This window comes from Rhinoderma darwinii, chromosome 3, assembly GCF_050947455.1.
Source record: "Rhinoderma darwinii isolate aRhiDar2 chromosome 3, aRhiDar2.hap1, whole genome shotgun sequence".
Lineage (NCBI taxonomy): Eukaryota > Metazoa > Chordata > Amphibia > Anura > Rhinodermatidae > Rhinoderma > Rhinoderma darwinii.
In genome coordinates, this window is record NC_134689.1 from 260,634,760 (window position 1) to 260,659,657 (window position 24,898).

The following is a 24,898-nucleotide window of genomic DNA, read 5'->3' on the forward strand; positions in this document are numbered from 1 at the left end:
AAATATGGCTATTAGAATAAATTCCTGGATCAAAGTTCCATCTCCAGAATCTGGTACAAATATGATGACATTTTATATTTTTCAAAAAAACACTTTTCAATGTGGCAGAGAGTTCAATCGTCAAACTGCTCTTACAGTAAAGAATCCCCATCTGTGATGAGGTCCTTTAATTACCTTGCTTTCCCTTCTTTGCACGCATTCTAGTTCAGCAATGTCCTTCTCATACACAGGTGCTCAAAACTGTACACAATATTCCATGTATGGTCTAACCGGTGATTTATAGAAATGCAGAGTTTGTTGCATGAAATCATCTTAGAGGTCCAATTTCAACCTTAAGGACAAAAATAATATCTTGATTTTGCCTCTTTGTATTCCGATAGTCATAACTTTATTATTTTTCCGTCCTCATAGTCATATAAGGGCTTGTTTTTAGCGAGACAAGTTCTTGTTTTTAATGGCAGCATTTAATGTACCATATAATGTACTGAAATAAAACTCTTTGTGGGGTGGAATGGAAAACACAAAAGCAATTTGTCCAATGCTTTTTGAGTAGTAAAAATTGCAAGTCTATTTTATTATTCAGATTAATAGGATATCAATATGAATACACGTTTGCATGTATTTTCTACTGACGTGACGTGAATCTTTGGTGTAAAAGTGGCCGGTTAGCTCAGTTGGTTAGAGCGTGGTGCTAATAACGCCAAGGTCACGGGTTCGATCCCCGTACGGGCCATGGAAGCTCACTTTTGTTACATGCTTGTTACAGAGTTGAATAGTTGATAATATTGAAAAAAGGTCCATCAAATTCAACCTATAAACCTGCCGTGTTGATCCAGAGGAAGGCAAAAACTGTCTTGGAGTGCATTCCAATGTTGTCATTAGGGGAAAAATTCCTCCCTTACTCCAAATATGGCTATTAGAATAAATTCCTGGATCAAAGTTCCATCTCCAGAATCTGGTACAAATATGATGAAATTTTATATTTTTCAAAAAAACACTTTTCAATGTGGCAGAGAGTTCAATCGTCGAACTGCTCTTACAGTAAAGAATCCCCGTCTGTGATGAGGTCCTTTAATTACCTTGCTTTCCCTTCTTTGCACGCATTCTAGTTCAGCAATGTCCTTCTCATACACAGGTGCTCAAAACTGTACACAATATTCCATGTATGGTCTAACCGGTGATTTATAGAAATGCAGAGTTTGTTGCATGAAATCATCTTAGAGGTCCAATTTCAACCTTAAGGACAAAAATAATATCTTGATTTTGCCTCTTTGTATTCCGATAGTCATAACTTTATTATTTTTCCGTCCTCATAGTCATATAAGGGCTTGTTTTTAGCGAGACAAGTTCTTGTTTTTAATGGCAGCATTTAATGTACCATATAATGTACTGAAATAAAACTCTTTGTGGGGTGGAATGGAAAACACAAAAGCAATTTGTCCAATGCTTTTTGAGTAGTAAAAATTGCAAGTTTATTTTATTATTCAGGTTAATAGGATATCAATATGAATACACGTTTGCATGTATTTTCTACTGACGTGACGTGACGTGACGTGAATCTTTGGTGTAAAAGTGGCCAGTTAGCTCAGTTGGTTAGAGCGTGGTGCTAATAACGCCAAGGTCACGGGTTTGATCCACGTACGGGCCATGTAAGCTCACTTTTGTTACATGCTTGTTACATGCTTGTTACATGCTTGTTACAGAGTTGAATAGGTGATAATATTGAAAAAAGGTCCATCAAATTCAACCTATAAACCTACCGTGTTGATCCAGAGGAAGGCAAAAACTGTCTTGGAGTGCATTCCAATGTTGTCATTAGGGGAAAAATTCCTCCCTTACTCCAAATATGGCTATTAGAATAAATTCCTGGATCAAAGTTCCATCTCCAGAATCTGGTACAAATATGATGAAATGTTATATTTTTCAAAAAAACACTTTTCAATGTGGCAGAGAGTTCAATCGTCGAACTGCTCTTACAGTAAAGAATCCCCGTCTGTGATGAGGTCCTTTAATTACCTTGCTTTCCCTTCTTTGCACGCATTCTAGTTCAGCAATGTCCTTCTCATACACAGGTGCTCAAAACTGTACACAATATTCCATGTATGGTCTAACCGGTGATTTATAGAAATGCAGAGTTTGTTGCATGAAATCATCTTAGAGGTCCAATTTCAACCTTAAGGACAAAAATAATATCTTGATTTTGCCTCTTTGTATTCCGATAGTCATAACTTTATTATTTTTCCGTCCTCATAGTCATATAAGGGCTTGTTTTTAGCGAGACAAGTTCTTGTTTTTAATGGCAGCATTTAATGTACCATATAATGTACTGAAAGAAAACTCTTTGTGGAGTGGAATGGAAAACACAAAAGCAATTTGTCCAATGCTTTTTGAGTAGTAAAAATTGCAAGTTTATTTTATTATTCAGGTTAATAGGATATCAATATGAATACACGTTTGCATGTATTTTCTACTGACGTGACGTGAATCTTTGGTGTAAAAGTGGCCGGTTAGCTCAGTTGGTTAGAGTGTGGTGCTAATAACGCCAAGGTCACGGGTTCGATACCCGTACGGGCCATGGCAGCTCACTTTTGTTACATGCTTGTTACAGAGCTGAATAGTTGATAATATTGAAAAAAGGTCCATCAAATTCAACCTATAAACCTGCCGTGTTGATCCAGAGGAAGGCAAAAACTGTCTTGGAGTGCATTCCAATGTTGTCATTAGGGGAAAAATTCCTCCCTTACTCCAAATATGGCTATTAGAATAAATTCCTGGATCAAAGTTCCATCTCCAGAATCTGGTACAAATATGATGAAATTTTATATTTTTCAAAAAAACACTTTTCAATGTGGCAGAGAGTTCAATCGTCGAACTGCTCTTACAGTAAAGAATCCCCGTCTGTGTTGAGGTCCTTTAATTACCTTGCTTTCCCTTCTTTGCACGCATTCTAGTTCAGCAATGTCCTTCTCATACACAGGTGCTCAAAACTGTACACAATATTCCATGTATGGTCTAACCGGTGATTTATAGAAATGCAGAGTTTGTTGCATGAAATCATCTTAGAGGTCCAATTTCAACCTTAAGGACAAAAATAATATCTTGATTTTGCCTCTTTGTATTCCGATAGTCATAACTTTATTATTTTTCCGTCCTCATAGTCATATAAGGGCTTGTTTTTAGCGAGACAAGTTCTTGTTTTTAATGGCAGCATTTAATGTACCATATAATGTACTGAAATAAAACTCTTTGTGGGGTGGAATGGAAAACACAAAAGCAATTTGTCCAATGCTTTTTGAGTAGTAAAAATTGCAAGTTTATTTTATTATTCAGATTAATAGGATATCAATATGAATACACGTTTGCATGTATTTTCTACTGACGTGACGTGAATCTTTGGTGTAAAAGTGGCCGGTTAGCTCAGTTGGTTAGAGCGTGGTGCTAATAACGCCAAGGTCACGGGTTCGATCCCCATACGGGCCATGGAAGCTCACTTTTGTTACATGCTTGTTACAGAGTTGAATAGTTGATAATATTGAAAAAAGGTCCATCAAATTCAACCTATAAACCTGCTGTGTTGATCCAGAGGAAGGCAAAAACTGTCTTGGAGTGCATTCCAATGTTGTCATTAGGGGAAAAATTCCTCCCTTACTCCAAATATGGCTATTAGAATAAATTCCTGGATCAAAGTTCCATCTCCAGAATCTGGTACAAATATGATGACATTTTATATTTTTCAAAAAAACACTTTTCAATGTGGCAGAGAGTTCAATCGTCAAACTGCTCTTACAGTAAAGAATCCCCATCTGTGATGAGGTCCTTTAATTACCTTGCTTTCCCTTCTTTGCACGCATTCTAGTTCAGCAATGTCCTTCTCATACACAGGTGCTCAAAACTGTACACAATATTCCATGTATGGTCTAACCGGTGATTTATAGAAATGCAGAGTTTGTTGCATGAAATCATCTTAGAGGTCCAATTTCAACCTTAAGGACAAAAATAATATCTTGATTTTGCCTCTTTGTATTCCGATAGTCATAACTTTATTATTTTTCCGTCCTCATAGTCATATAAGGGCTTGTTTTTAGCGAGACAAGTTCTTGTTTTTAATGGCAGCATTTAATGTACCATATAATGTACTGAAATAAAACTCTTTGTGGGGTGGAATGGAAAACACAAAAGCAATTTGTCCAATGCTTTTTGAGTAGTAAAAATTGCAAGTTTATTTTATTATTCAGATTAATAGGATATCAATATGAATACACGTTTGCATGTATTTTCTACTGACGTGACGTGAATCTTTGGTGTAAAAGTGGCCGGTTAGCTCAGTTGGTTAGAGCGTGGTGCTAATAACGCCAAGGTCACGGGTTCGATCCCCGTACGGGCCATGGAAGCTCACTTTTGTTACATGCTTGTTACAGAGTTGAATAGTTGATAATATTGAAAAAAGGTCCATCAAATTCAACCTATAAACCTGCCGTGTTGATCCAGAGGAAGGCAAAAACTGTCTTGGAGTGCATTCCAATGTTGTCATTAGGGGAAAAATTCCTCCCTTACTCCAAATATGGCTATTAGAATAAATTCCTGGATCAAAGTTCCATCTCCAGAATCTGGTACAAATATGATGAAATTTTATATTTTTCAAAAAAACACTTTTCAATGTGGCAGAGAGTTCAATCGTCGAACTGCTCTTACAGTAAAGAATCCCCGTCTGTGATGAGGTCCTTTAATTACCTTGCTTTCCCTTCTTTGCACGCATTCTAGTTCAGCAATGTCCTTCTCATACACAGGTGCTCAAAACTGTACACAATATTCCATGTATGGTCTAACCGGTGATTTATAGAAATGCAGAGTTTGTTGCATGAAATCATCTTAGAGGTCCAATTTCAACCTTAAGGACAAAAATAATATCTTGATTTTGCCTCTTTGTATTCCGATAGTCATAACTTTATTATTTTTCCGTCCTCATAGTCATATAAGGGCTTGTTTTTAGCGAGACAAGTTCTTGTTTTTAATGGAAGCATTTAATGTACCATATAATGTACTGAAAGAAAACTCTTTGTGGGGTGGAATGGAAAACACAAAAGCAATTTGTCCAATGCTTTTTGAGTAGTAAAAATTGCAAGTTTATTTTATTATTCAGGTTAATAGGATATCAATATGAATACACGTTTGCATGTATTTTCTACTGACGTGACGTGAATCTTTGGTGTAAAAGTGGCCGGTTAGCTCAGTTGGTTAGAGCGTGGTGCTAATAACGCCAAGGTCACGGGTTCGATCCCCATACGGGCCATGGAAGCTCACTTTTGTTACATGCTTGTTACAGAGTTGAATAGTTGATAATATTGAAAAAAGGTCCATCAAATTCAACCTATAAACCTGCTGTGTTGATCCAGAGGAAGGCAAAAACTGTCTTGGAGTGCATTCCAATGTTGTCATTAGGGGAAAAATTCCTCCCTTACTCCAAATATGGCTATTAGAATAAATTCCTGGATCAAAGTTCCATCTCCAGAATCTGGTACAAATATGATGACATTTTATATTTTTCAAAAAAACACTTTTCAATGTGGCAGAGAGTTCAATCGTCAAACTGCTCTTACAGTAAAGAATCCCCATCTGTGATGAGGTCCTTTAATTACCTTGCTTTCCCTTCTTTGCACGCATTCTAGTTCAGCAATGTCCTTCTCATACACAGGTGCTCAAAACTGTACACAATATTCCATGTATGGTCTAACCGGTGATTTATAGAAATGCAGAGTTTGTTGCATGAAATCATCTTAGAGGTCCAATTTCAACCTTAAGGACAAAAATAATATCTTGATTTTGCCTCTTTGTATTCCGATAGTCATAACTTTATTATTTTTCCGTCCTCATAGTCATATAAGGGCTTGTTTTTAGCGAGACAAGTTCTTGTTTTTAATGGCAGCATTTAATGTACCATATAATGTACTGAAATAAAACTCTTTGTGGGGTGGAATGGAAAACACAAAAGCAATTTGTCCAATGCTTTTTGAGTAGTAAAAATTGCAAGTTTATTTTATTATTCAGGTTAATAGGATATCAATATGAATACACGTTTGCATGTATTTTCTACTGACGTGACGTGAATCTTTGGTGTAAAAGTGGCCGGTTAGCTCAGTTGGTTAGAGCGTGGTGCTAATAACGCCAAGGTCACGGGTTCGATCCCCATACGGGCCATGGAAGCTCACTTTTGTTACATGCTTGTTACAGAGTTGAATAGTTGATAATATTGAAAAAAGGTCCATCAAATTCAACCTATAAACCTGCTGTGTTGATCCAGAGGAAGGCAAAAACTGTCTTGGAGTGCATTCCAATGTTGTCATTAGGGGAAAAATTCCTCCCTTACTCCAAATATGGCTATTAGAATAAATTCCTGGATCAAAGTTCCATCTCCAGAATCTGGTACAAATATGATGAAATTTTATATTTTTCAAAAAAACACTTTTCAATGTGGCAGAGAGTTCAATCGTCAAACTGCTCTTACAGTAAAGAATCCCCATCTGTGATGAGGTCCTTTAATTACCTTGCTTTCCCTTCTTTGCACGCATTCTAGTTCAGCAATGTCCTTCTCATACACAGGTGCTCAAAACTGTACACAATATTCGATGTATGGTGTAACCGGTGATTTATAGAAATGCAGAGTTTGTTGCATGAAATCATCTTAGAGGTCCAATTTCAACCTTAAGGACAAAAATAATATCTTGATTTTGCCTCTTTGTATTCCGATAGTCATAACTTTATTATTTTTCCGTCCTCATAGTCATATAAGGGCTTGTTTTTAGCGAGACAAGTTCTTGTTTTTAATGGCAGCATTTAATGTACCATATAATGTACTGAAATAAAACTCTTTGTGGGGTGGAATGGAAAACACAAAAGCAATTTGTCCAATTCTTTTTGAGTAGTAAAAATTGCAAGTTTATTTTATTATTCAGGTTAATAGGATATCAATATGAATACACGTTTGCATGTATTTTCTACTGACGTGACGTGAATCTTTGGTGTAAAAGTGGCCGGTTAGCTCAGTTGGTTAGAGCGTGGTGCTAATAACGCCAAGGTCACGGGTTCGATCCCCGTACGGGCCATGGAAGCTCACTTTTGTTACATGCTTGTTACAGAGCTGAATAGTTGATAATATTGAAAAAAGGTCCATCAAATTCAACCTATAAACCTGCCGTGTTGATCCAGAGGAAGGCAAAAACTGTCTTGGAGTGCATTCCAATGTTGTCATTAGGGGAAAAATTCCTCCCTTACTCCAAATATGGCTATTAGAATAAATTCCTGGATCAAAGTTCCATCTCCAGAATCTGGTACAAATATGATGAAATGTTATATTTTTCAAAAAAACACTTTTCAATGTGGCAGAGAGTTCAATCGTCGAACTGCTCTTACAGTAAAGAATCCCCGTCTGTGATGAGGTCCTTTAATTACCTTGCTTTCCCTTCTTTGCACGCATTCTAGTTCAGCAATGTCCTTCTCATACACAGGTGCTCAAAACTGTACACAATATTCCATGTATGGTCTAACCGGTGATTTATAGAAATGCAGAGTTTGTTGCATGAAATCATCTTAGAGGTCCAATTTCAACCTTAAGGACAAAAATAATATCTTGATTTTGCCTCTTTGTATTCCGATAGTCATAACTTTATTATTTTTCCGTCCTCATAGTCATATAAGGGCTTGTTTTTAGCGAGACAAGTTCTTGTTTTTAATGGCAGCATTTAATGTACCATATAATGTACTGAAAGAAAACTCTTTGTGGAGTGGAATGGAAAACACAAAAGCAATTTGTCCAATGCTTTTTGAGTAGTAAAAATTGCAAGTTTATTTTATTATTCAGGTTAATAGGATATCAATATGAATACACGTTTGCATGTATTTTCTACTGACGTGACGTGAATGTTTGGTGTAAAAGTGGCCGGTTAGCTCAGTTGGTTAGAGTGTGGTGCTAATAACGCCAAGGTCACGGGTTCGATACCCGTACGGGCCATGGCAGCTCACTTTTGTTACATGCTTGTTACAGAGCTGAATAGTTGATAATATTGAAAAAAGGTCCATCAAATTCAACCTATAAACCTGCCGTGTTGATCCAGAGGAAGGCAAAAACTGTCTTGGAGTGCATTCCAATGTTGTCATTAGGGGAAAAATTCCTCCCTTACTCCAAATATGGCTATTAGAATAAATTCCTGGATCAAAGTTCCATCTCCAGAATCTGGTACAAATATGATGACATTTTATATTTTTCAAAAAAACACTTTTCAATGTGGCAGAGAGTTCAATCGTCGAACTGCTCTTACAGTAAAGAATCCCCGTCTGTGTTGAGGTCCTTTAATTACCTTGCTTTCCCTTCTTTGCACGCATTCTAGTTCAGCAATGTCCTTCTCATACACAGGTGCTCAAAACTGTACACAATATTCCATGTATGGTCTAACCGGTGATTTATAGAAATGCAGAGTTTGTTGCATGAAATCATCTTAGAGGTCCAATTTCAACCTTAAGGACAAAAATAATATCTTGATTTTGCCTCTTTGTATTCCGATAGTCATAACTTTATTATTTTTCCGTCCTCATAGTCATATAAGGGCTTGTTTTTAGCGAGACAAGTTCTTGTTTTTAATGGCAGCATTTAATGTACCATATAATGTACTGAAATAAAACTCTTTGTGGGGTGGAATGGAAAACACAAAAGCAATTTGTCCAATGCTTTTTGAGTAGTAAAAATTGCAAGTTTATTTTATTATTCAGATTAATAGGATATCAATATGAATACACGTTTGCATGTATTTTCTACTGACGTGACGTGAATCTTTGGTGTAAAAGTGGCCGGTTAGCTCAGTTGGTTAGAGCGTGGTGCTAATAATGCCAAGGTCACGGGTTCGATCCCCATACGGGCCATGGAAGCTCACTTTTGTTACATGCTTGTTACAGAGTTGAATAGTTGATAATATTGAAAAAAGGTCCATCAAATTCAACCTATAAACCTGCTGTGTTGATCCAGAGGAAGGCAAAAACTGTCTTGGAGTGCATTCCAATGTTGTCATTAGGGGAAAAATTCCTCCCTTACTCCAAATATGGCTATTAGAATAAATTCCTGGATCAAAGTTCCATCTCCAGAATCTGGTACAAATATGATGACATTTTATATTTTTCAAAAAAACACTTTTCAATGTGGCAGAGAGTTCAATCGTCAAACTGCTCTTACAGTAAAGAATCCCCATCTGTGATGAGGTCCTTTAATTACCTTGCTTTCCCTTCTTTGCACGCATTCTAGTTCAGCAATGTCCTTCTCATACACAGGTGCTCAAAACTGTACACAATATTCCATGTATGGTCTAACCGGTGATTTATAGAAATGCAGAGTTTGTTGCATGAAATCATCTTAGAGGTCCAATTTCAACCTTAAGGACAAAAATAATATCTTGATTTTGCCTCTTTGTATTCCGATAGTCATAACTTTATTATTTTTCCGTCCTCATAGTCATATAAGGGCTTGTTTTTAGCGAGACAAGTTCTTGTTTTTAATGGCAGCATTTAATGTACCATATAATGTACTGAAATAAAACTCTTTGTGGGGTGGAATGGAAAACACAAAAGCAATTTGTCCAATGCTTTTTGAGTAGTAAAAATTGCAAGTTTATTTTATTATTCAGATTAATAGGATATCAATATGAATACACGTTTGCATGTATTTTCTACTGACGTGACGTGAATCTTTGGTGTAAAAGTGGCCGGTTAGCTCAGTTGGTTAGAGCGTGGTGCTAATAACGCCAAGGTCACGGGTTCGATCCCCATACGGGCCATGGAAGCTCACTTTTGTTACATGCTTGTTACAGAGTTGAATAGTTGATAATATTGAAAAAAGGTCCATCAAATTCAACCTATAAACCTGCTGTGTTGATCCAGAGGAAGGCAAAAACTGTCTTGGAGTGCATTCCAATGTTGTCATTAGGGGAAAAATTCCTCCCTTACTCCAAATATGGCTATTAGAATAAATTCCTGGATCAAAGTTCCATCTCCAGAATCTGGTACAAATATGATGAAATTTTATATTTTTCAAAAAAACACTTTTCAATGTGGCAGAGAGTTCAATCGTCAAACTGCTCTTACAGTAAAGAATCCCCATCTGTGATGAGGTCCTTTAATTACCTTGCTTTCCCTTCTTTGCACGCATTCTAGTTCAGCAATGTCCTTCTCATACACAGGTGCTCAAAACTGTACACAATATTCGATGTATGGTGTAACCGGTGATTTATAGAAATGCAGAGTTTGTTGCATGAAATCATCTTAGAGGTCCAATTTCAACCTTAAGGACAAAAATAATATCTTGATTTTGCCTCTTTGTATTCCGATAGTCATAACTTTATTATTTTTCCGTCCTCATAGTCATATAAGGGCTTGTTTTTAGCGAGACAAGTTCTTGTTTTTAATGGCAGCATTTAATGTACCATATAATGTACTGAAATAAAACTCTTTGTGGGGTGGAATGGAAAACACAAAAGCAATTTGTCCAATGCTTTTTGAGTAGTAAAAATTGCAAGTTTATTTTATTATTCAGGTTAATAGGATATCAATATGAATACACGTTTGCATGTATTTTCTACTGACGTGACGTGAATCTTTGGTGTAAAAGTGGCCGGTTAGCTCAGTTGGTTAGAGCGTGGTGCTAATAACGCCAAGGTCACAGGTTCGATCCCCGTACGGGCCATGGAAGCTCACTTTTGTTACATGCTTGTTACAGAGTTGAATAGTTGATAATATTGAAAAAAGGTCCATCAAATTCAACCTATAAACCTGCCGTGTTGATCCAGAGGAAGGCAAAAACTGTCTTGGAGTGCATTCCAATGTTGTCATTAGGGGAAAAATTCCTCCCTTACTCCAAATATGGCTATTAGAATAAATTCCTGGATCAAAGTTCCATCTCCAGAATCTGGTACAAATATGATGAAATTTTATATTTTTCAAAAAAACACTTTTCAATGTGGCAGAGAGTTCAATCGTCGAACTGCTCTTACAGTAAAGAATCCCCGTCTGTGATGAGGTCCTTTAATTACCTTGCTTTCCCTTCTTTGCACGCATTCTAGTTCAGCAATGTCCTTCTCATACACAGGTGCTCAAAACTGTACACAATATTCCATGTATGGTCTAACCGGTGATTTATAGAAATGCAGAGTTTGTTGCATGAAATCATCTTAGAGGTCCAATTTCAACCTTAAGGACAAAAATAATATCTTGATTTTGCCTCTTTGTATTCCGATAGTCATAACTTTATTATTTTTCCGTCCTCATAGTCATATAAGGGCTTGTTTTTAGCGAGACAAGTTCTTGTTTTTAATGGAAGCATTTAATGTACCATATAATGTACTGAAAGAAAACTCTTTGTGGGGTGGAATGGAAAACACAAAAGCAATTTGTCCAATGCTTTTTGAGTAGTAAAAATTGCAAGTTTATTTTATTATTCAGGTTAATAGGATATCAATATGAATACACGTTTGCATGTATTTTCTACTGACGTGACGTGAATCTTTGGTGTAAAAGTGGCCGGTTAGCTCAGTTGGTTAGAGCGTGGTGCTAATAACGCCAAGGTCACGGGTTCGATCCCCATACGGGCCATGGAAGCTCACTTTTGTTACATGCTTGTTACAGAGTTGAATAGTTGATAATATTGAAAAAAGGTCCATCAAATTCAACCTATAAACCTGCTGTGTTGATCCAGAGGAAGGCAAAAACTGTCTTGGAGTGCATTCCAATGTTGTCATTAGGGGAAAAATTCCTCCCTTACTCCAAATATGGCTATTAGAATAAATTCCTGGATCAAAGTTCCATCTCCAGAATCTGGTACAAATATGATGACATTTTATATTTTTCAAAAAAACACTTTTCAATGTGGCAGAGAGTTCAATCGTCAAACTGCTCTTACAGTAAAGAATCCCCATCTGTGATGAGGTCCTTTAATTACCTTGCTTTCCCTTCTTTGCACGCATTCTAGTTCAGCAATGTCCTTCTCATACACAGGTGCTCAAAACTGTACACAATATTCGATGTATGGTGTAACCGGTGATTTATAGAAATGCAGAGTTTGTTGCATGAAATCATCTTAGAGGTCCAATTTCAACCTTAAGGACAAAAATAATATCTTGATTTTGCCTCTTTGTATTCCGATAGTCATAACTTTATTATTTTTCCGTCCTCATAGTCATATAAGGGCTTGTTTTTAGCGAGACAAGTTCTTGTTTTTAATGGCAGCATTTAATGTACCATATAATGTACTGAAATAAAACTCTTTGTGGGGTGGAATGGAAAACACAAAAGCAATTTGTCCAATGCTTTTTGAGTAGTAAAAATTGCAAGTTTATTTTATTATTCAGGTTAATAGGATATCAATATGAATACACGTTTGCATGTATTTTCTACTGACGTGACGTGAATCTTTGGTGTAAAAGTGGCCGGTTAGCTCAGTTGGTTAGAGCGTGGTGCTAATAACGCCAAGGTCACGGGTTCGATCCCCGTATGGGCCATGGAAGCTCACCTTTGTTACATGCTTGTTACAGAGTTGAATAGTTGATAATATTGAAAAAAGGTCCATCAAATTCAACCTATAAACCTGCCGTGTTGATCCAGAGGAAGGCAAAAACTGTCTTGGAGTGCATTCCAATGTTGTCATTAGGGGAAAAATTCCTCCCTTACTCCAAATATGGCTATTAGAATAAGTTCCTGGATCAAAGTTCCATCTCCAGAATCTGGTACAAATATGATGAAATTTTATATTTTTCAAAAAAACACTTTTCAATGTGGCAGAGAGTTCAATCGTCGAACTGCTCTTACAGTAAAGAATCCCCGTCTGTGATGAGGTCCTTTAATTACCTTGCTTTCCCTTCTTTGCACGCATTCTAGTTCAGCAATGTCCTTCTCATACACAGGTGCTCAAAACTGTACACAATATTCCATGTATGGTCTAACCGGTGATTTATAGAAATGCAGAGTTTGTTGCATGAAATCATCTTAGAGGTCCAATTTCAACCTTAAGGACAAAAATAATATCTTGATTTTGCCTCTTTGTATTCCGATAGTCATAACTTTATTATTTTTCCGTCCTCATAGTCATATAAGGGCTTGTTTTTAGCGAGACAAGTTCTTGTTTTTAATGGCAGCATTTAATGTACCATATAATGTACTGAAGAAAACTCTTTGTGGGGTGGAATGGAAAACACAAAAGCAATTTGTCCAATGCTTTTTGAGTAGTAAAAATTGCAAGTTTATTTTATTATTCAGGTTAATAGGATATGAATACACGTTTGCATGTATTTTCTACTGACGTGACGTGAATCTTTGGTGTAAAAGTGGCCGGTTAGCTCAGTTGGTTAGAGCGTGGTGCTAATAACGCCAAGGTCAAGGGTTCGATCCCCGTACGGGCCATGGAAGCTCACTTTTGTTACATGCTTGTTACAGAGTTGAATAGTTGATAATATTGAAAAAAGGTCCATCAAATTCAACCTATAAACCTGCCGTGTTGATCCAGAGGAAGGCAAAAACTGTCTTGGAGTGCATTCCAATGTTGTCATTAGGGGAAAAATTCCTCCCTTACTCCAAATATGGCTATTAGAATAAATTCCTGGATCAAAGTTCCATCTCCAGAATCTGGTACAAATATGATGAAATTTTATATTTTTCAAAAAAACACTTTTCAATGTGGCAGAGAGTTCAATCGTCGAACTGCTCTTACAGTAAAGAATCCCCGTCTGTGATGAGGTCCTTTAATTACCTTGCTTTCCCTTCTTTGCACGCATTCTAGTTCAGCAATGTCCTTCTCATACACAGGTGCTCAAAACTGTACACAATATTCCATGTATGGTCTAACCGGTGATTTATAGAAATGCAGAGTTTGTTGCATGAAATCATCTTAGAGGTCCAATTTCAACCTTAAGGACAAAAATAATATCTTGATTTTGCCTCTTTGTATTCCGATAGTCATAACTTTATTATTTTTCCGTCCTCATAGTCATATAAGGGCTTGTTTTTAGCGAGACAAGTTCTTGTTTTTAATGGAAGCATTTAATGTACCATATAATGTACTGAAAGAAAACTCTTTGTGGGGTGGAATGGAAAACACAAAAGCAATTTGTCCAATGCTTTTTGAGTAGTAAAAATTGCAAGTTTATTTTATTATTCAGGTTAATAGGATATCAATATGAATACACGTTTGCATGTATTTTCTACTGACGTGACGTGAATCTTTGGTGTAAAAGTGGCCGGTTAGCTCAGTTGGTTAGAGCGTGGTGCTAATAACGCCAAGGTCACGGGTTCGATCCCCATACGGGCCATGGAAGCTCACTTTTGTTACATGCTTGTTACAGAGTTGAATAGTTGATAATATTGAAAAAAGGTCCATCAAATTCAACCTATAAACCTGCTGTGTTGATCCAGAGGAAGGCAAAAACTGTCTTGGAGTGCATTCCAATGTTGTCATTAGGGGAAAAATTCCTCCCTTACTCCAAATATGGCTATTAGAATAAATTCCTGGATCAAAGTTCCATCTCCAGAATCTGGTACAAATATCATGAAATTTTATATTTTTCAAAAAAACACTTTTCAATGTGGCAGAGAGTTCAATCGTCAAACTGCTCTTACAGTAAAGAATCCCCATCTGTGATGAGGTCCTTTAATTACCTTGCTTTCCCTTCTTTGCACGCATTCTAGTTCAGCAATGTCCTTCTCATACACAGGTGCTCAAAACTGTACACAATATTCGATGTATGGTGTAACCGGTGATTTATAGAAATGCAGAGTTTGTTGCATGAAATCATCTTAGAGGTCCAATTTCAACCTTAAGGACAAAAATAATATCTTGATTTTGCCTCTTTGTATTCCGATAGTCATAACTTTATTATTTTTCCGTCCTCATAGTCATATAAGGGCTTGTTTTTAGCGAGACAAGTTCTTGTTTTTAATGGCAGCATTTAATGTACCATATAATGTACTGAAATAAAACTCTTTGTGGGGTGGAATGGAAAACACAAAAGCAATTTGTCCAATGCTTTTTGAGTAGTAAAAATTGCAAGTTTATTTTATTATTCAGGTTAATAGGATATCAATATGAATACACGTTTGCATGTATTTTCTACTGACGTGACGTGAATCTTTGGTGTAAAAGTGGCCGGTTAGCTCAGTTGGTTAGAGCGTGGTGCTAATAACGCCAAGGTCACGGGTTCGATCCCCGTACGGGCCATGGAAGCTCACTTTTGTTACATGCTTGTTACAGAGTTGAATAGTTGATAATATTGAAAAAAGGTCCATCAAATTCAACCTATAAACCTGCCGTGTTGATCCAGAGGAAGGCAAAAACTGTCTTGGAGTGCATTCCAATGTTGTCATTAGGGGAAAAATTCCTCCCTTACTCCAAATATGGCTATTAGAATAAATTCCTGGATCAAAGTTCCATCTCCAGAATCTGGTACAAATATGATGAAATTTTATATTTTTCAAAAAAACACTTTTCAATGTGGCAGAGAGTTCAATCGTCGAACTGCTCTTACAGTAAAGAATCCCCGTCTGTGATGAGGTCCTTTAATTACCTTGCTTTCCCTTCTTTGCACGCATTCTAGTTCAGCAATGTCCTTCTCATACACAGGTGCTCAAAACTGTACACAATATTCCATGTATGGTCTAACCGGTGATTTATAGAAATGCAGAGTTTGTTGCATGAAATCATCTTAGAGGTCCAATTTCAACCTTAAGGACAAAAATAATATCTTGATTTTGCCTCTTTGTATTCCGATAGTCATAACTTTATTATTTTTCCGTCCTCATAGTCATATAAGGGCTTGTTTTTAGCGAGACAAGTTCTTGTTTTTAATGGCAGCATTTAATGTACCATATAATGTACTGAAAGAAAACTCTTTGTGGGGTGGAATGGAAAACACAAAAGCAATTTGTCCAATGCTTTTTGAGTAGTAAAAATTGCAAGTTTATTTTATTATTCAGGTTAATAGGATATCAATATGAATACACGTTTGCATGTATTTTCTACTGACGTGATGTGAATCTTTGGTGTAAAAGTGGCCGGTTAGCTCAGTTGGTTAGCGCGTGGTGCTAATAACGCCAAGGTCACGGGTTCGATCCCCGTACGGGCCATGGAAGCTCACTTTTGTTACATGCTTGTTACAGAGTTGAATAGTTGATAATATTGAAAAAAGGTCCATCAAATTCAACCTATAAACCTGCCGTGTTGATCCAGAGGAAGGCAAAAACTGTCTTGGAGTGCATTCCAATGTTGTCATTAGGGGAAAAATTCCTCCCTTACTCCAAATATGGCTATTAGAATAAATTCCTGGATCAAAGTTCCATCTCCAGAATCTGGTACAAATATGATGAAATTTTATATTTTTCAAAAAAACACTTTTCAATGTGGCAGAGAGTTCAATCGTCAAACTGCTCTTACAGTAAAGAATCCCCGTCTGTGATGAGGTCCTTTAATTACCTTGCTTTCCCTTCTTTGCACGCATTCTAGTTCAGCAATGTCCTTCTCATACACAGGTGCTCAAAACTGTACACAATATTCGATGTATGGTGTAACCGGTGATTTATAGAAATGCAGAGTTTGTTGCATGAAATCATCTTAGAGGTTCAATTTCAACCTTAAGGACAAAAATAATATCTTGATTTTGCCTCTTTGTATTCCGATAGTCATAACTTTATTATTTTTCCGTCCTCATAGTCATATAAGGGCTTGTTTTTAGCGAGACAAGTTCTTGTTTTTAATGGCAGCATTTAATGTACCATATAATGTACTGAAAGAAAACTCTTTGTGGGGTGGAATGGAAAACACAAAAGCAATTTGTCCAATGCTTTTTGAGTAGTAAAAATTGCAAGTTTATTTTATTATTCAGGTTAATAGGATATCAATATGAATACACGTTTGCATGTATTTTCTACTGACGTGACGTGAATCTTTGGTGTAAAAGTGGCCGGTTAGCTCAGTTTGTTAGCGCGTGGTGCTAATAACGCCAAGGTCACGGGTTCGATCCCCGTACGGGCCATGGAAGCTCACTTTTGTTACAGAGTTGAATAGTTGATAATATTGAAAAAAGGTCCATCAAATTCAACCTATAAACCTGCCGTGTTGATCCAGAGGAAGGCAAAAACTGTCTTGGAGTGCATTCCAATGTTGTCATTAGGGGAAAAATTCCTCCCTTACTCCAAATATGGCTATTAGAATAAATTCCTGGATCAAAGTTCCATCTCCAGAATCTGGTACAAATATGATGAAATTTTATATTTTTCAAAAAAACACTTTTCAATGTGGCAGAGAGTTCAATCGTCAAACTGCTCTTACAGTAAAGAATCCCCGTCTGTGATGAGGTCCTTTAATTACCTTGCTTTCCCGTCTTTGCACGCATTCTAGTTCAGCAATGTCCTTCTCATACACAGGTGCTTAAAACTGTACACAATATTCCATGTATGGTCTAACCGGTGATTTATAGAAATGCAGAGTTTGTTGCATGAAATCATCTTAGAGGTCCAATTTCAACCTTAAGGACAAAAATAATATCTTGATTTTGCCTCTTTGTATTCCGATAGTCATAACTTTATTATTTTTCCGTCCTCATAGTCATATAAGGGCTTGTTTTTAGCGAGACAAGTTCTTGTTTTTAATGGCAGCATTTAATGTACCATATAATGTACTGAAAGAAAACTCTTTGTGGGGTGGAATGGAAAACACAAAAGCAATTTGTCCAATGCTTTTTGAGTAGTAAAAATTGCAAGTTTATTTTATTATTCAGGTTAATAGGATATCAATATGAATACACGTTTGCATGTATTTTCTACTGACGTGACGTGAATCTTTGGTGTAAAAGTGGCCGGTTAGCTCAGTTTGTTAGCGCGTGGTGCTAATAACGCCAAGGTCACGGGTTCGATCCCCGTACGGGCCATGGAAGCTCACTTTTGTTACAGAGTTGAATAGTTGATAATATTGAAAAAAGGTCCATCAAATTCAACCTATAAACCTGCCGTGTTGATCCAGAGGAAGGCAAAAACTGTCTTGGAGTGCATTCCAATGTTGTCATTAGGGGAAAAATTCCTCCCTTACTCCAAATATGGCTATTAGAATAAATTCCTGGATCAAAGTTCCATCTCCAGAATCTGGTACAAATATGATGAAATTTTATATTTTTCAAAAAAACACTTTTCAATGTGGCAGAGAGTTCAATCGTCAAACTGCTCTTACAGTAAAGAATCCCCGTCTGTGATGAGGTCCTTTAATTACCTTGCTTTCCCTTCTTTGCACGCATTCTAGTTCAGCAATGTCCTTCTCATACACAGGTGCTCAAAACTGTACACAATATTCGATGTATGGTGTAACCGGTGATTTATAGAAATGCAGAGTTTGTTGCATGAAATCATCTTAGAGGTTCAATTTCAACCTTAAGGACAAAAATAATATCTTGATTTTGCCTCTTTGTATTCCGATAGTCATAACTTTATTATTTTTCCGTCCTCATAGTCATATAAGGGCTTGTTTTTAGCGAGACAAGTTCTTGTTTTTAATGGCAGCATTTAATGTACCATATAATGTACTGAAAGAAAACTCTTTGTGGGGTGGAATGGAAAACACAAAAGCAATTTGTCCAATGCTTTTTGAGTAGTAAAAATTGCAAGTTTATTTTATTATTCAGGTTAATAGGATATCAATATGAATACACGTTTGCATGTATTTTCTACTGACGTGACGTGAATCTTTGGTGTAAAAGTGGCCGGTTAGCTCAGTTTGTTAGCGCGTGGTGCTAATAACGCCAAGGTCACGGGTTCGATCCCCGTACGGGCCATGGAAGCTCACTTTTGTTACAGAGTTGAATAGTTGATAATATTGAAAAAAGGTCCATCAAATTCAACCTATAAACCTGCCGTGTTGATCCAGAGGAAGGCAAAAACTGTCTTGGAGTGCATTCCAATGTTGTCATTAGGGGAAAAATTCCTCCCTTACTCCAAATATGGCTATTAGAATAAATTCCTGGATCAAAGTTCCATCTCCAGAATCTGGTACAAATATGATGAAATTTTATATTTTTCAAAAAAACACTTTTCAATGTGGCAGAGAGTTCAATCGTCAAACTGCTCTTACAGTAAAGAATCCCCGTCTGTGATGAGGTCCTTTAATTACCTTGCTTTCCCGTCTTTGCACGCATTCTAGTTCAGCAATGTCCTTCTCATACACAGGTGCTTAAAACTGTACACAATATTCCATGTATGGTCTAACCGGTGATTTATAGAAATGCAGAGTTTGTTGCATGAAATCATCTTAGAGGTCCAATTTCAACCTTAAGGACAAAAATAATATCTTGATTTTGCCTCTTTGTATTCCGATAGTCATAACTTTATTATTTTTCCGTCCTCATAGTCATATAAGGGCTTGTTTTTAGCGAGACAAGTTCTTGTTTTTAATGGCAGCATTTAATGTACCATATAATGTACTGAAAGAAAACTCTTTGTGGGGTGGAATGGAAAACACAAAAGCAATTTGTCCAATGCTTTTTGAGTAGTAAAAATTGCAAGTTTATTTTATTATTCAGGTTAATAGGATATCAATATGAATACACGTTTGCATGTATTTTCTACTGACGTGACGTGAATCTTTGGTGTAAAAGTGGCCGGTTAGCTCAGTTTGTTAGCGCGTGGTGCTAATAACGCCAAGGTCACGGGTTCGATCCCCGTACGGGCCATGGAAGCTCACTTTTGTTACAGAGTTGAATAGTTGATAATATTGAAAAAAGGTCCATCAAATTCAACCTATAAACCTGCCGTGTTGATCCAGAGGAAGGCAAAAACTGTCTTGGAGTGCATTCCAATGTTGTCATTAGGGGAAAAATTCCTCCCTTACTCCAAATATGGCTATTAGAATAAATTCCTGGATCAAAGTTCCATCTCCAGAATCTGGTACAAATATGATGAAATTTTATATTTTTCAAAAAAACACTTTTCAATGTGGCAGAGAGTTCAATCGTCAAACTGCTCTTACAGTAAAGAATCCCCGTCTGTGATGAGGTCCTTTAATTACCTTGCTTTCCCGTCTTTGCACGCATTCTAGTTCAGCAATGTCCTTCTCATACACAGGTGCTTAAAACTGTACACAATATTCCATGTATGGTCTAACCGGTGATTTATAGAAATGCAGAGTTTGTTGCATGAAATCATCTTAGAGGTTCAATTTCAACCTTAAGGACACAAATAATATCTTGATTTTGCCTCTTTGTATTCTGATAGTCATAACTTTATTATTTTTCCGTCCTCATAGTCATATAAGGGCTTGTTTTTAGCGAGACAAGTTCTTGTTTTTAATGGCAGCATTTAATGTACCATATAATGTACTGAAAGAAAACTCTTTGTGGGGTGGAATGGAAAACACAAAAGCAATTTGTCCAATGCTTTTTGAGTAGTAAAAATTGCAAGTTTATTTTATTATTCAGGTTAATAGGATATCAATATGAATACACGTTTGCATGTATTTTCTACTGACGTGACGTGAATCTTTGGTGTAAAAGTGACCGGTTAGCTCAGTTGGTTAGAGCGTGGTGCTAATAACGCCAAGGTCACGGGTTCGATCCCCGTACGTGCCATGGAAGCTCACTTTTGTTACATGCTTGTTACAGAGTTGAATAGTTGATAATATTGAAAAAAGGTCCATCAAATTCAACCTATAAACCTGCCGTGTTGATCCAGAGGAAGGCAAAAACTGTCTTGGAGTGCATTCCAATTTTCTCATTAGGGGAAAAATTCCTCCCTTACTCCAAATATGGCTATTAGAATAAATTCCTGGATCAAAGTTCCATCTCCAGAATCTGGTACAAATATGATGAAATTTTATATTTTTCAAAAAAACACTTTTCAATGTGGCAGAGAGTTCAATCGTCGAACTGCTCTTACAGTAAAGAATCCCCGTCTGTGATGAGGTCCTTTAATTACCTTGCTTTCCCTTCTTTGCACGCATTCTAGTTCAGCAATGTCCTTCTCATACACAGGTGCTTAAAACTGTACACAATATTCCATGTATGGTCTAACCGGTGATTTATAGAAATGCAGAGTTTGTTGCATGAAATCATCTTAGAGGTTCAATTTCAACCTTAAGGACAAAAATAATATCTTGATTTTGCCTCTTTGTATTCTGATAGTCATAACTTTATTATTTTTCCGTCCTCATAGTCATATAAGGGCTTGTTTTTAGCGAGACAAGTTCTTGTTTTTAATGGCAGCATTTAATGTACCATATAATGTACTGAAAGAAAACTCTTTGTGGGGTGGAATGGAAAAATAATATCTTGATTTTGCCTCTTTGTATTCCGATAGTCATAACTTTATTATTTTTCCGTCCTCATAGTCATATAAGGGCTTGTTTTTAGCGAGACAAGTTCTTGTTTTTAATGGCAGCATTTAATGTACCATATAATGTACTGAAGAAAACTCTTTGTGGGGTGGAATGGAAAACACAAAAGCAATTTGTCCAATGCTTTTTGAGTAGTAAAAATTGCAAGTTTATTTTATTATTCAGGTTAATAGGATATCAATATGAATACACGTTTGCATGTATTTTCTACTGACGTGACGTGAATCTTTGGTGTAAAAGTGGCCGGTTAGCTCAGTTTGTTAGCGCGTGGTGCTAATAACGCCAAGGTCACGGGTTCGATCCCCGTACGGGCCATGGAAGCTCACTTTTGTTACAGAGTTGAATAGTTGATAATATTGAAAAAAGGTCCATCAAATTCAACCTATAAACCTGCCGTGTTGATCCAGAGGAAGGCAAAAACTGTCTTGGAGTGCATTCCAATGTTGTCATTAGGGGAAAAATTCCTCCCTTACTCCAAATATGGCTATTAGAATAAATTCCTGGATCAAAGTTCCATCTCCAGAATCTGGTACAAATATGATGAAATTTTATATTTTTCAAAAAAACACTTTTCAATGTGGCAGAGAGTTCAATCGTCAAACTGCTCTTACAGTAAAGAATCCCCGTCTGTGATGAGGTCCTTTAATTACCTTGCTTTCCCGTCTTTGCACGCATTCTAGTTCAGCAATGTCCTTCTCATACACAGGTGCTTAAAACTGTACACAATATTCCATGTATGGTCTAACCGGTGATTTATAGAAATGCAGAGTTTGTTGCATGAAATCATCTTAGAGGTCCAATTTCAACCTTAAGGACAAAAATAATATCTTGATTTTGCCTCTTTGTATTCCGATAGTCATAACTTTATTATTTTTCCGTCCTCATAGTCATATAAGGGCTTGTTTTTAGCGAGACAAGTTCTTGTTTTTAATGGCAGCATTTAATGTACCATATAATGTACTGAAAGAAAACTCTTTGTGGGGTGGAATGGAAAACACAAAAGCAATTTGTCCAATGCTTTTTGAGTAGTAAAAATTGCAAGTTTATTTTATTATTCAGGTTAATAGGATATCAATATGAATACACGTTTGCATGTATTTTCTACTGACGTGACGTGAATCTTTGGTGTAAAAGTGGCCGGTTAGCTCAGTTTGTTAGCGCGTGGTGCTAATAACGCCAAGGTCACGGGTTCGATCCCCGTACGGGCCATGGAAGCTCACTTTTGTTACAGAGTTGAATAGTTGATAATATTGAAAAAAGGTCCATCAAATTCAACCTATAAACCTGCCGTGTTGATCCAGAGGAAGGCAAAAACTGTCTTGGAGTGCATTCCAATGTTGTCATTAGGGGAAAAATTCCTCCCTTACTCCAAATATGGCTATTAGAATAAATTCCTGGATCAAAGTTCCATCTCCAGAATCTGGTACAAATATGATGAAATTTTATATTTTTCAAAAAAACACTTTTCAATGTGGCAGAGAGTTCAATCGTCAAACTGCTCTTACAGTAAAGAATCCCCGTCTGTGATGAGGTCCTTTAATTACCTTGCTTTCCCGTCTTTGCACGCATTCTAGTTCAGCAATGTCCTTCTCATACACAGGTGCTTAAAACTGTACACAATATTCCATGTATGGTCTAACCGGTGATTTATAGAAATGCAGAGTTTGTTGCATGAAATCATCTTAGAGGTTCAATTTCAACCTTAAGGACACAAATAATATCTTGATTTTGCCTCTTTGTATTCTGATAGTCATAACTTTATTATTTTTCCGTCCTCATAGTCATATAAGGGCTTGTTTTTAGCGAGACAAGTTCTTGTTTTTAATGGCAGCATTTAATGTACCATATAATGTACTGAAAGAAAACTCTTTGTGGGGTGGAATGGAAAACACAAAAGCAATTTGTCCAATGCTTTTTGAGTAGTAAAAATTGCAAGTTTATTTTATTATTCAGGTTAATAGGATATCAATATGAATACACGTTTGCATGTATTTTCTACTGACGTGACGTGAATCTTTGGTGTAAAAGTGACCGGTTAGCTCAGTTGGTTAGAGCGTGGTGCTAATAACGCCAAGGTCACGGGTTCGATCCCCGTACGTGCCATGGAAGCTCACTTTTGTTACATGCTTGTTACAGAGTTGAATAGTTGATAATATTGAAAAAAGGTCCATCAAATTCAACCTATAAACCTGCCGTGTTGATCCAGAGGAAGGCAAAAACTGTCTTGGAGTGCATTCCAATTTTCTCATTAGGGGAAAAATTCCTCCCTTACTCCAAATATGGCTATTAGAATAAATTCCTGGATCAAAGTTCCATCTCCAGAATCTGGTACAAATATGATGAAATTTTATATTTTTCAAAAAAACACTTTTCAATGTGGCAGAGAGTTCAATCGTCGAACTGCTCTTACAGTAAAGAATCCCCGTCTGTGATGAGGTCCTTTAATTACCTTGCTTTCCCTTCTTTGCACGCATTCTAGTTCAGCAATGTCCTTCTCATACACAGGTGCTTAAAACTGTACACAATATTCCATGTATGGTCTAACCGGTGATTTATAGAAATGCAGAGTTTGTTGCATGAAATCATCTTAGAGGTTCAATTTCAACCTTAAGGACAAAAATAATATCTTGATTTTGCCTCTTTGTATTCTGATAGTCATAACTTTATTATTTTTCCGTCCTCATAGTCATATAAGGGCTTGTTTTTAGCGAGACAAGTTCTTGTTTTTAATGGCAGCATTTAATGTACCATATAATGTACTGAAAGAAAACTCTTTGTGGGGTGGAATGGAAAAATAATATCTTGATTTTGCCTCTTTGTATTCCGATAGTCATAACTTTATTATTTTTCCGTCCTCATAGTCATATAAGGGCTTGTTTTTAGCGAGACAAGTTCTTGTTTTTAATGGCAGCATTTAATGTACCATATAATGTACTGAAGAAAACTCTTTGTGGGGTGGAATGGAAAACACAAAAGCAATTTGTCCAATGCTTTTTGAGTAGTAAAAATTGCAAGTTTATTTTATTATTCAGGTTAATAGGATATCAATATGAATACACGTTTGCATGTATTTTCTACTGACGTGACGTGAATCTTTGCTTTAAAAGTGGCTGGTTAGCTCAGTTGGTTAGAGCGTGGTGCTAATAACGCCAAGGTCACGGGTTCGATCCCCGTACGGGCCATGGAAGCTCACTTTTGTTACAGAGTTGAATAGTTGATAATATTGAAAAAAAGTCCATCAAATTCAACCTATAAACCTGCCGTGTTGATCCAGAGGAAGGCAAAAACTGTCTTGGAGTGCATTCCAATGTTGTCATTAGGGGAAAAATTCCTCCCTTACTCCAAATATGGCTATTAGAATAAATTCCTGGATCAAAGTTCCATCTCCAGAATCTGGTACAAATATGATGAAATTTTATATTTTTCAAAAAAACACTTTTCAATGTGGCAGAGAGTTCAATCGTCGAACTGCTCTTACAGTAAAGAATCCTCGTCTGTGATGAGGTCCTT

General features: G+C 36.7%; 7 non-coding genes across 7 annotated transcripts; all 7 read left to right on the plus strand.

Moving 5' to 3' along the window:
- Positions 1-659: 659 nt before the first annotated feature.
- TRNAI-AAU (transfer RNA isoleucine (anticodon AAU)) lies at positions 660-733 on the plus strand. Its single transcript has one exon. It is a non-coding gene; the product is annotated as a tRNA-Ile (tRNA).
- Positions 734-4,311: 3,578 nt separating this feature from the next.
- On the plus strand, positions 4,312-4,385 carry TRNAI-AAU (transfer RNA isoleucine (anticodon AAU)). Its single transcript has one exon. It is a non-coding gene; the product is annotated as a tRNA-Ile (tRNA).
- Positions 4,386-7,026: 2,641 nt separating this feature from the next.
- Positions 7,027-7,100, plus strand: TRNAI-AAU (transfer RNA isoleucine (anticodon AAU)). The gene has a single exon. It is a non-coding gene; the product is annotated as a tRNA-Ile (tRNA).
- A 5,356-nt stretch (positions 7,101-12,456) lies between these two features.
- TRNAI-AAU (transfer RNA isoleucine (anticodon AAU)) lies at positions 12,457-12,530 on the plus strand. Its single transcript has one exon. It is a non-coding gene; the product is annotated as a tRNA-Ile (tRNA).
- An 824-nt stretch (positions 12,531-13,354) lies between these two features.
- On the plus strand, positions 13,355-13,428 carry TRNAI-AAU (transfer RNA isoleucine (anticodon AAU)). The gene has a single exon. It is a non-coding gene; the product is annotated as a tRNA-Ile (tRNA).
- A 1,736-nt stretch (positions 13,429-15,164) lies between these two features.
- Positions 15,165-15,238, plus strand: TRNAI-AAU (transfer RNA isoleucine (anticodon AAU)). The gene has a single exon. It is a non-coding gene; the product is annotated as a tRNA-Ile (tRNA).
- Positions 15,239-24,496: 9,258 nt separating this feature from the next.
- TRNAI-AAU (transfer RNA isoleucine (anticodon AAU)) lies at positions 24,497-24,570 on the plus strand. Its single transcript has one exon. It is a non-coding gene; the product is annotated as a tRNA-Ile (tRNA).
- The last annotated feature ends 328 nt before the right edge of the window (positions 24,571-24,898 follow it).